This window comes from Erpetoichthys calabaricus, chromosome 12, assembly GCF_900747795.2.
Source record: "Erpetoichthys calabaricus chromosome 12, fErpCal1.3, whole genome shotgun sequence".
NCBI lineage: Eukaryota > Metazoa > Chordata > Cladistia > Polypteriformes > Polypteridae > Erpetoichthys > Erpetoichthys calabaricus.
In genome coordinates this window covers 106137659-106148344 of record NC_041405.2, presented here as the reverse complement: position 1 = coordinate 106148344, position 10686 = coordinate 106137659, and positions in this window count along the sequence as shown.

Genomic DNA, 10686 nt, shown 5'->3' with positions numbered 1-10686 from the left:
TACAAGCCAAAAGATATTTATGCCAGCATTGTTCCTGTTTACTTGGCAGCTGATTAGAAAAAGATTGTTTAAAAAAAATGGAGGATCTGATTTAATGTCATCATGTGTTAGTACTGCATACTGAGATGTTGGAAAATCCAAGAGTTTATGCTATAGTTTTATATTTTCCTTCAGTATCGCCTACTGAGTTAGAACAGCTAAATTTGTTTGCTTTATAAAATGTATAGCATTATCATTAGTAATGAGCAAAATGATTCATACTAAAATTAATTTGCAAAGAAACTGAGTATTTCACTCCACAAAAAAATTCACAAAAACAATTGCATTTCATTTCTAGTGAAATTTGTGTCATTCGCACAAAACCAAAGATGTTTAGTCCTGTCCGGAAGAATTTACAAGTTTTAATTGTATACGTGTCTTCATTTCATAAAGTATTTAAATAAAGATGTCTACTGAAAAAGAAAAAAAAAGTCACCAGAATCATTCCATGTCACATATAGATATTTTGCTCAGCCGACAGATGTGTTCTGGTAGTTTGATTCCCCACTTTGCCAGTTATGATCACAATCTTGGCCCATGCAATCCTAAAGATGCATCAGAGACAGAAAGGAAACTTGAAGCGTCACAGCACTTGGAGAGTGCATAGCCTCAACCTCTTCTGCAGGAATCAAGTTAAATGGCGGTTACTAGGTGATTGACTAGGGGAGTGTCTTCATGTGTGGTGAGATTTTACTGTGAAGAAAGCACAGTAATGTGCACAATGGTGTGTTTTATTGTGGAAGATATGCAGCATGTGACATCTGTAAAATACACACTGCACTCCTCTGCACAAATAGAATTGATTTTACCAGGGTGAGACAGATTACATGTATTGTGCAACTGCAGAAAAAAACACAAGTAAACATAAAAGTGTGAACGTTTTTGGGTGCAATATTCCTTGTTTTCCACCACCCCCTCCGAAAAAAATTCAGAAATTCTCTGTGTGTAAAGTTAACCTTTTATAAGTTGCCCATTCAACTACAACTCTAAGACATTACTTTCTGCTCTGCATTTCTCTAACTTCTTCCATGTAACTGCTGACAATGCCCTTCGACTTGACAGTTCTTTTAAAGCAAACATCATGACTGTGACCAGCATAGTTCCAACAAAAAAATCACTCTGGCTCATCGCTGCTCTCTGTAACCCGACAAGCTATTAAAACTGAAGTCTAAGGGAAATGTTGACAAAGAGATCTGGGTGGGTTACCATAAACTGCAAAATAAGAGAAATATGGTGCCACTTTCTGCCAGTTTCTCTCCAGGCCCTTTCACCTCTTTTAGAAATATTAGAAGAACAACACTGATCAAGTGAGAAACTTACAATCAAACCAAATTCAAAGAACGCTTCACCTTAAGTAGCAGGTATGGTGCAAGAAATAAAGGACAATAAGCTCAGTGTTTGTCAATGTATGAGACTTTATAAAACACTAAGGATTGAATCAGCAGTGTAAATGTATAATGACCAAAATTGACATGTAGAAATTTAAAGTAGAATGAAATATAATTGTCAGATGGTTAAACAAATATTTAACATGCAACAAGTTAGAAAATATTAACACATCTCTCTATTATAAAAAAAAAATCCTGGAGAGAAACACTAGGACGTCAAGACGAAAGAAAATGGCCACGGAGCATCTCGTGGGACCTTAAACATGAGACATTGTGCCAAGAGATTGACTCAGGACCGTCTCACAATGACGTAGAATATGAGATTCTTGCAAGACACGCCCTACTTACAATCAATATCAAAAAAGACAACGGGGCAGCAAAACATTCAGTCATGTGAATGATTTCAGCACACACAGATCCAGGGTCTCAGTACATATAAAGCGTATAAAGACAATATGTTATAAATGAAACGTCGACGACTAAGCGAAGAAAGCAGCGCAGCGAAAAGAGACTCAAAAGCGTTGGAGAGAAAAAAGAGCATAAAGGAAAAAATAATCTAGGTGCAAATTCAGAAAATAAGGAAAGTAATTATCAGCCCGTAACAAGTGAAACTGAAACAAAGCACGTCAAATCTGGCTCAGAATTAAAAGATAGAGTAAAAGACAAAGTAGAACTTCATAAAGACGTTCACACACGTTGACGCTATACACATGCACAGCAGGTTAGAGATTATGAAAGCAGTAGAATTCGAACGGCTCAAAAAAAAAAAAACGTTGGCATGATACACATGTGGAGAAAGGTACAGAATATGAAAGTAGGAAAATTAGAAAGTATAAAAAAAAGAAAGTAAAGATCACATTAGCGAAAACGAATGGAAATTATTACTTGAAAAAGGAAAAATAATCACAACGGACCAGGTGTCACTGAAAAAAAGCAGGACAAAGCGAGGTCAGAAATAAAAAACAGAGTAGAAAACAAAGTAAAACGTCATAAAGAGGTAAAAAAACAAGGAGGCCAAACACATGCAGAGCAGGTTAGAGATAATGAAAACTGGAATTGAAAAGACTCAAAAAAATGTAGGCACAAAACACATGCAGAGCAAGATACAGAATATGAAAGCAGAAAAAAAACGACAGTGTCAAAAAAAGAAAGTAAACATTAGATAGATAGATAGATAGATAGATAGATAGATAGATAGATAGATAGATAGATAGATAGATAGATAGATAGATAGATAGATAGATAGATAGATAGATAGATAGATAGATAGATACTTAATTAATCCCAAGGATCGTATTAGTGCAAGCAAAGAGAAATTATTACTCGGAGAAATAACGAAAAGGTGAATAGAGATTGAATATATGGACACAGGTGTGAATTTCCCCTTGGGATTAATAAAGTATCTATCTATCTATCTATCTATCTATCTATCTATCTATCTATCTATCTATCTATCTATCTATCTATCTATCTATCTATCTATCTATCTAGGTGATATTTCAGAAGTGTATAAATATTGTAAGGCTTTGAAGTTTAACTCAGAGAATTTCAAAAGCATTTATTGGTTACTTTGCAAAAAAAATTCAAAGAAAAAAAATTGTAAAAGTGTGTATCCGGAAAACCAAACACGGCGGGTTAGCGAGCGAAGCGAGCAGGGGGCAAAGCCCCCAAGCTGTAAAGAAAAGTTTGAATACCTGACATGAATACCTGAAGACAACCAATGTCTTGACAAATGAATTTGTAATATAATATAATATAATATAATATAATATAATATAATATAATATAATATAATATAATATAATATAACTAGCTGTCTAAGCGGTCCTAGAAACTATTGAAATCATCAGAAAAAAAATTGAAATGTAGAGATGTCAGGTGATTGAAAGGAACTACTCTGGGTGTCTCTCTCCTAGGAGGTTTCGTTTTGTCAACTTGCTCACATTGTTTGTGCATTAGCGGCTAAGCAACTGTCTTTCTTTGGGGGTTTCATTTTGCCAGCGTGCTCGCCTTGCTTGTGTATTAGCAGCAGGACGAAAAGTAAAAGGGATACTGTTTTGCCGATTTGCGCGCCTCGCTTCTATATTAGTGGATAAGTGAGTGACTACGGATGTTTTGTATTACCGACGTGCTGGCCTCCCTTGTGTATCATTGGAGGTGGAGCACTTACCCCGACTCCACCTCTCACGTTTGTGCATAGATGTTTATATAATATAATATAATATAATATAATATAATATAATATAATATAATATAATATAATATAATATAATATAATATAATATAATATTGTGGCAGGCCGGGACACCTGGTAAACCGCGAGGCGGACTATACATCCCTTGGGCCGTGAGGGGGCAACCGCCCTGGTTAGTGTGGGGACCACGGGAACGGAGCATGGAGGCTTAACCCCATTGGGGTCCGTGGCCACTGCCAGGGGGCGCCCCGAGTTTCATAGAGCCCGGGATGGTTGCACTTCCGCCACACCTGGGAGTGCTGGCGGAGGAACTTCCAGGGATGCCCGGAGTGCCTCCGGGTGCTTATGCAGCACTTCCGCCACACTAGGAAGTGCCACTGGAATAATTTTGTGAGCAGCCTGGCACTGCAGACAACCATACACATGCTCCACGATGGATTGGTGACTCACCCAGAGACTGCCGCTGGTTCATGGAAACGCTATCTCCAACCTGAAGGGGAGAAAGAAGACCGGGCGAGGCACGAGAACAGCAAACTCCCCAACCTTGCCGTCATGGTGGATTCCCAGGTCAGCTTGGCATCTCGAATGGCCACTTGGAGGGAGATTACTCCAGAAGATGGCTTCCAAGAGGTAAGTCCATGTCCCAGAGGCAGTCGGCCCAAGGGGGCCAGTCGTGCGAGATCCTGTTTATATGTTGCAGGGAAGGACATACTGGATCTGCGTCGGTGGCCGAGACTGGCGGATCCAGGGAGCGACGCTGTAGCGGCAGCACAGGAAAAAACAGGGGAGGAGAAGCCGCTGCATGTCAGGAGGACCCTGCAGCAGAAGAGCTCTCAGGAGACTTGCTGCCGCATGAGGTTGCGGAGGAAGGAGATGGCGAAGGACCAGAAGTCCCTCCCCAAGGCTGGCGAGGGATTCAGTGGTGTGTGTTGCATTCCCGCTGATGATTGGTCAGAGGTGGGACCAACAAATGTCTGTCCCAAGCCAGCGTGGTGATTGCGTGGTGGAGGCAGGGCCAAGACGCCGGCTGATGAGTGCCATGGGTCTAAGGGCCGTACTCCCAGAGTCCGTGTCAGTCTCACACTGCTCTAAGGGGCGCAGACGGCACGGGGTCTCTTCCTTTCTCATAGGGAGACTCAGACCGTCAGGGCGCCCCAGAGGAAGAGGAGGACCCGGAGGAGGAGAGCTGGCTCATCCTACAGAAAGGAGCGTGAGCCTGGGAGCTCACGTACTGTGTCGGGCCACCCTCTGCGGGTGCAGAGGGGAGCCCCGAACTTGGCTGAGAAGATGGGGGTGCGAACAGGCCCGTTGGATGTCCCAGTGGTGGAGGCACCAAAGGATCAGAGCGGGTGCCGGAGTTACAAGTGCCAGGGTACCAGGCAGAGAGGGGAGCATTGCCTAGCAAGAGACGCCAAGCGAAGGCATAGAGGCAACATCTCCACCCCTTGGCATAGCTTGTGTTTTACAGGATTGGACCCTGGACAGGAGTGTGTCGGTGCCCCACTGTGGGAGATCTGCCCTCGCGGGACTGGCCACTGCGCCCTCGGGTCTCAGCTGATGGTGGGGTACTGTGGCTGGCGGCTGGGTGTCAGACCCAGCCAGGACCCTGGAAGGGCCGGGAGGTGGACTATACATCTCCTGGGCCATGAGGGGGCAACCGCCCTGGTTAGTTTGGGGACCACGGGAACAGAGCATGGAGACTTAACTCCATTGGAGCCTGTGGCCACCGCCAGGGGGCGCCCTGAGTTTCATAGAGCCCAGGATGTCTGCACTTCCGCCACACCTGGGAGTGCTGCTGGATTAACTTCCAGGGACGCCCGGAATGCCTCCGGGTGCTCATGCGGTACTTCTGCCACACCAGGAAGTGCCGCTGGAAGGACGTCAGGGAGCACCTGGAGCACATCCGGGTGAATATAAAAGGGCCTGCCTTCCTACGGTGGAGGAGCCGGAGTCGGGTGGAAGAAGGCAATGTTCGGGAGTGAGGAGGAAAGGTGGCCCAAGGAAGACCATTGAGAGGCCCTGAATTGAAGGGTGTTTGGTGCTGGAGCACTGTGTGTGTGCGGGACTTGGACTTTGGGGACTTTGTATAACAAATATGTGTGTTTTTTAATACTGCTGGTGTCCGTCTGTTTGTGTCCGGGCTGTCTTCTCACATATAATATAATATAATATAATATAATATAATATAATATAATATAATATAATATAATATAATATAATATAATATAATATAATATAATATTACTGTAAGAGGAAAATAGGCATCCGGGCCGGGAAGAAGGATGGTTTCATACCCGAATGGGAGGCCAGAGCAGAATGATAGACAGATTGGCTGGCAGGACAATAAAATAGCTTTGTGCCCAATCAGTATAAAATAATGGATGGATCAGTGGAAGCCGAGAGTTGGAAGCAGTTCCATCCCCGATACGTCAGGGGGCAGTGTATGCTCATGTGGAAGGCAAGTTGGGACACCTGCAGGGCTACTTGAGAACTGGAATCCAGAAGTGCCACCCTGATAGTGTCCCTGGGTGCCACTAGAGGGCACTGTCTAGGGAGTACTTTCCTACTTTATATATGGCTGGATGTCCTTCCAGGAAGATATGGCATGATACTGGAAGCATTCCTGGGAATGGCTTAAAAGGACCCCACTGCCTCACATCGGGGAGTTAAGGTCGGGGGGCAGCAGGCAACACTCATTTTTGGAAGGGTAATTTTGTGAACATGCATGTGGGTGAATAGATATCTCTTATTTTATCCTAGAAAAATGTTGGCGGTTACAATGTTTAGTAGAACAAAAATACCCTTGCCTGCTCCAGGTCATACTTTTGGCATTGGCTCCATGACACCATTCCTTGAGCTCCAACCTCTCTTGGCAGAGTTGCATTCCACAGCTGTTCTTCACTAACATTTGCTCCTTGTATAGCAAACTGGATCTCCTCTGATCTGACCTGGAGGGATTAAACCAGATGATCAAAATATTCATTTAAACTTCATTTGAAATGCTAATTTCCAGGTACCACAGCTGCCCAATTACAATGTTGAGAATGACGGATGCACCATCTGGCTGCCTCTCAATGCCTGAGGCATCTGTACACATTTTGCAAAACAAAGATTATAACAGTGACACAACTGAAAATGAATTCTTGGTTCATATTTATAAGCTGCTTATAGACTGCTGGGATGGGAAAGAGTGAAATGAAGTGGGGTGTTTTTGCAAAATTTCACCTGCAACACCAGAAAAGCATATATAAAGATTAAAAATAGTTAGAAAATGTTTTGATTATGTAGGTTTGATGACTTGCTTCAAATGCCATTCCTCCAGACGTGCTCCTTTTAGTCATTCACCATTTGGCCATTTATGCCATTAGAGAAGAAGCCTACAAATTACTCCATAACCAAGATTAAAGAATATAATGATACATTCATTTTAAATGTTTTAGATTAGGTAAGAATATACATGTGATTGAGAATATATATATATATTGTGAGAGATGGCCGGCAGTTTATCCCGGCCAGCACCCCCACGCCGCTAGATGGAGTCCTCCCTGCAGCATGGAGGTGCCCCAGATTCCCGCAGGGCATCGTGGGAGATGGAGTTCTACTTCACAGCCCTGCTGGGTGCCATGGATGCCATTGGGTGACGCTGCAGGGAGACACAGGGATTTCTATTTTCCCTGTAGCCTATAGAGTTTTCATCTGACCCGGAAGTGCTATGGAATCACATGGACTGAAGGACAGAAGCACTTCCGGGTCACGACTATATAAAGGATTATGAGAAACCCAGCAGGGAGCCGGAGTTGGGTGGTAGAGTGACGGAGCTGCTGGGAGGAGAGGAGGATTTATTGTATTATTGTATTGATTATTGAGTATTGTGGAGGTGGAGGTGTTAATGTTATTGAAATAATTAAAAATATTACTGGGACTTTTACCTGGTGTTTGGACGTGTTGTCTGTGGGTTTCACGGGGCAACAGCAACCCCTAGTGTCACAATATATATATATATATATATATATACTCACATATAAAGATGCACTTTATGTACCCGTCCCTATTCATCACAGGGTTGCAGAGAGTCACAGAATATGACACAACCCCGGATGCAATCTGTGTGAATAAGTACTAATCCAGTCAATTAAAGAATAACAATAGATTTGATCAGATAACATATTGGAGCCTGCTAATGTTTTCATATTTCCTTAAAAACATAAAAGCGCTTATATAGACATCTGGTTCTATAGAATGTATATACACTTATACACTCACTGAACAAATTCTTAAGAATACGATACTAATATGATGAAAGGGCCTCCTTATACAATCAAAAGAGCCCCAATTCTTCATGGTATGGATTCCACAACATATTGGAAACATTTCTATGAGATCCTGCTCCATGTTGACCTGATTCCATCACACAATTTTTGCAGATTTGTTAGCTACACATTTATTCTGCAAATCTCCCATTCCACCAAGTTGTTTCTGTTGGGTTCAGGCCTGGTCACTGGGGGAGGCCACTGAAGAACACTGAACTCATAGTCACATTCATGAAATCAGTTTAGGGTGACATTAACTTTGTGACATGATGCATTATCATGTTAGAAGTAGACATTTGAGAATGGGCAAATTGTGGCCATGAAAGGATGCACATGGTTATCAACAATACTCAGATTGACCATGGCATTCAAGCAATGATTGATTGGTATTCATTGACCCAAAATGTGCCAAGAAAACATTCTCGATTCCATTATACCACCACCAGCCTAGAGTGTTGACACAAGGCAGGTTGGGTGCATGGATTCGTGCTGCTGATGGCACATTCTGACCCTACCATCTTTGTGCCTCTGTATAAATCAGGATTCATCAGACCAGTTTTGGTGAACCTGTGCCCACAGAATCCTCATCTTTCAGAAGTGAAATCCAACATGGACTACTGCCGTTGTAGCCCATCCACCTCAAGGTTGGATGTGTTTTGCATTCTGTTCTGCTCACCACAGTTGTACAGAGTGGATGTCTGAGTTACTGCAGCCTTTATGTCCGCTTGAACCAGTCTGGCCAGCCTCCTCTGACCTCTCTCATCAATGAGACTTTTCCATCCACAGATATGCTGCTCACATGATGTTTTTTGTTTTTCACATCATTCTGAGTAAACGTTAGTGACTGTTTGTTGTATGTGAAAATCCCAGGAGATCTGCAGTTACAGAAACACCCAAAGCTGGTCTGCCTGGCACCAACATTCATGCCATAGTTGAAATTACTGAGATTGTATTGTGTATTTTGTACATAATCTGCTGTTTGATGTGAATATTAACTGAAGCTCTGCATGATTTAGTGCATTGTGCTGCTGCTACATGATTGGCTGGTTAGATAATTACACAGAAAACAGGTGTACCTAATCATTTCCCCGGGAGTGTATACACAGTGTCTTGAAAAAGCATAAACAAATTATTTTCACATTTTATTTTCTCAAATTCTATACTTAACAATATTTAAAGTAAAAATTTTTCCACTGTATAGTACATCTTGCCAAATTAAAGAAACAAATTAAAAGCCTATCAAAAATCTGCTAAAAAGGAAAACTCATAATTGAGAGATTTATAAAATTATCCATACCCTTTGTAAATATAAGGTCAGCTTTGCTCAGGTGCCATGTATTACCTCACCAGCTGATTCAATTTGTCGATGGCCTCCACCTGTGTAGGAAATGAGTGGATCATCTGTTGTCAATTAATGTATGAGGACAAATGTCCCCTTTCTTGCTGGAATCCAACAGCATGGTAGCCATTTCTACAGAGCAAACCAAAATGAAGACAACCCAGCTTTTAAAACCATATCATTTTAGAGAAGCACAGATCTGGGGAAGGGCTACAAGACCATTGTGCATTGAACATATCTCAGTGTTCAGTGTACTCCATCATATGGTAAGGGAAAAAAAACCTGAAACTACCGCCATACTGCCAAGGTCAGGCCGCCCCTCTAACAAGAAGGGCACATTTCAGAGAGGCTGCTGTGATGCCAGTTGTAACTGTGACTGAGTGTCAGAGCTAAATGACTACAATTAAAGAGGATGTTCTTGGCTAATCTCTAAGGCATGGCACAAAAAGAGCCTTTATGGAAGACTGGCAAGGAAGAAGCTCTGACTAAAATAAAACAAAAACATGTCCTTGTCTATAAAGAACTTGTAAAACGTCACTTGGAAGACACTACCTCAAAGTACTCAGCTTCCACTTCTGATTCCGAAGAGGATAAAGGACACTGTAGCATTGAATCTTCTGGGACTTTACATCTTTTGAGGGTAATATTGAATTACTTTATCACATTTAAATGAGTGGGACAGTCATTTGGTGTTGGACCCCCCCTAGAAGTTTATTTTCTCCAGTTGGAGTCTTTGTTGTCCTCTCCTCTCTTGCTATTTGACTTTAGCACATGCTCTTGAATTGGACATGAAATTGTTGCCACTTTTACCTTTAGAAGCTTATAAACTAGGAATTCTTTCATTTTTCTTTCGCTACTTTTAAGCACTTGTATAAAAATGTGTTACGTAAAAGAAATGTTTCTGTTGTTAATCCCTACAAACTAGGACCTTGACTAAAGGAAGATTAGTGTTTTCCCAAAAGAAAGTTGAGCTTGTTTTTCTTGTAGACTTTGAAACTTTCAGACTGAACCCTTTTTATTTCCATTGATTATTGACTTTCCCTGACGTGTGTTTAGCTATTAAACATTCCACTTGTGGGCGGCATGGTGGCGCAGTGGTAGCGCTGCTGCCTCGCAGTTAGGAGACCTGGGTTCGCTTCCCGGGTCCTCCCTCCGTGGAGTTTGCATGTTCTCCCCGTGTCTACGTGGGTTTCCTCCCACAGTCCAAAGACATGCTGGTTAGGTGGACTGGCGTTTCTAAATTGGCCCTAGTGTATGCTTGGTGTGTGGGTGTGGGTGTGTTTGTGTGTGTCCTGCGGTGGGTTGGCACCCTGCCCAGGATTGTTTCCTGCCTTGTGCCCTGTGTTGGCTGGGATTGGCTCCAGCAGACCCCCGTGACCCTGTGTTCGGATTCAGTGGGTTAGAAAATGGATGGAT